The sequence below is a fragment of the Dama dama genome, chromosome 16 (genome assembly GCF_033118175.1).
Source record: "Dama dama isolate Ldn47 chromosome 16, ASM3311817v1, whole genome shotgun sequence".
Taxonomy (NCBI): domain Eukaryota; kingdom Metazoa; phylum Chordata; class Mammalia; order Artiodactyla; family Cervidae; genus Dama; species Dama dama.
Genome location: NC_083696.1, coordinates 7711012 through 7712461, shown reverse-complemented (window position 1 = coordinate 7712461; position 1450 = coordinate 7711012). Strand labels below are relative to the sequence as shown.

The window sequence follows — 1450 nt, the reverse complement described above, 5'->3', positions numbered from 1 at the left end:
TAGGTAGTGGTAAAACTTAGCAGCAGCAGCAATGGTTACACAACCCTGTGAATATACTAACAACCACTAATGTGTATACTTTAAAGGGGTGAGTTTATGCTATATTAATCATATCTCAGATTCTTTAAAAAGCCGTAAAAGAGAAAGAACAAATTACAGACTTACACTATAGGAATCTTTTTTTTTTAATTTATTTTTTTATTGAAGGATAATTGCTTTACAGAACTTTGTTGTTTTCTGTCAAACCTCAACATGAACCAGCCATAGGTATACACAAAAATATGGAATGCTTCACAAATTTGCATGTCATCTTCGTGCAGGGGACATGCTGATCTTCTCTGTGTCATTCCAGTTTTAGTATATGTGATGCTGAAGTGAGCACTACAGAAATCTTAATTACTGTATGCCTCTTAACTATGTAATGGCACAGATGAATTTCAAAAACTTAGTGTAAAAGAAGCTTCACACAAAAGAGTAAATAATTCCTAATCTCACTGATGTGAACGTCTAGAAGAAGCAAAATTAAACTATGGCAAAACCCATTAGGAAAAATAGTTGCATTTAGGATGATAGGAGTGAAGACTGTGGAGTGGGATGAAACAATTTTGGTGTGAGGGTACTGTTTCATATCTGGATAGATGTTTGGGTCACAAAGGTATATGCATTTGTCAAACCTCATCAAATAGTAACTTAGGATTTGTGCATCCACTGCATGTAAATTTCATCCCACAAAAAGTAAACAAATACTGAACTTCAGTAAAGGCTATGTAGGCATAAAAAACAATAGTGTATTGTCAGATAAACAGAGGGATGGATGAATAAAGCAAGCATATAGTAAGATGCTAATTGTAGAATCAAGAATTATGTTTGACATGTTCATAGTAATGAGTTGGCCAAAAAGTTTGTTTGGGTTTTCCATACCATCTTACAAAAAACTAAAATGAACATTTTGGCCAATCAAATAAAATGACAGAAAAATACTGCTTTCTCTTTTCTTGAATATTTATAATGAAGGGTGCTACTGTTTAGTCACTGTCATGTCCGACTCTTTGCAACCCCATGAACTGTAACCCACAAGGCTCCTCTGTCCATGGGGTTTCCCAGGCAAGAATACTGGAGTGGGTTACCATTTCCTTCTCCAGGGGATCTTCCCGACCCAGGGGTCAAACCTGCATCTGCTGCACTGGCAGGAGATTTCTTCATGGCTGAGCCGCCAGGAAAGCCCCATAATGAAGGATACTCATCTCATAATATCATCCAAATTATTGTTCAACAGCTCTTGATGTCAGAATCATCTTCCAGACAGTAAGATTTTGCTTTAATTCCATCCAGCAGCCCTTGTTTCACCTTCTGGGATCCTCTAGATAAAGTCTACTTCCAAAACCTTTTAGAAGGTTGCCTGGGGTAGTGTAAGAACATGAATTATGGAGGGTTCATGACCTGCTTCTGT

At 37.1% G+C, this 1450-nt stretch overlaps 1 non-coding gene across 1 annotated transcript; it reads right to left on the bottom strand.

Annotated features, from left to right (window-relative positions):
- Positions 1-275: 275 nt before the first annotated feature.
- LOC133071519 (U6 spliceosomal RNA) lies at positions 276-382 on the bottom strand. Its single transcript, XR_009696462.1, has one exon. It is a non-coding gene; the product is annotated as a U6 spliceosomal RNA (small nuclear RNA).
- Between the last annotated feature and the right edge of the window lie 1068 nt (positions 383-1450).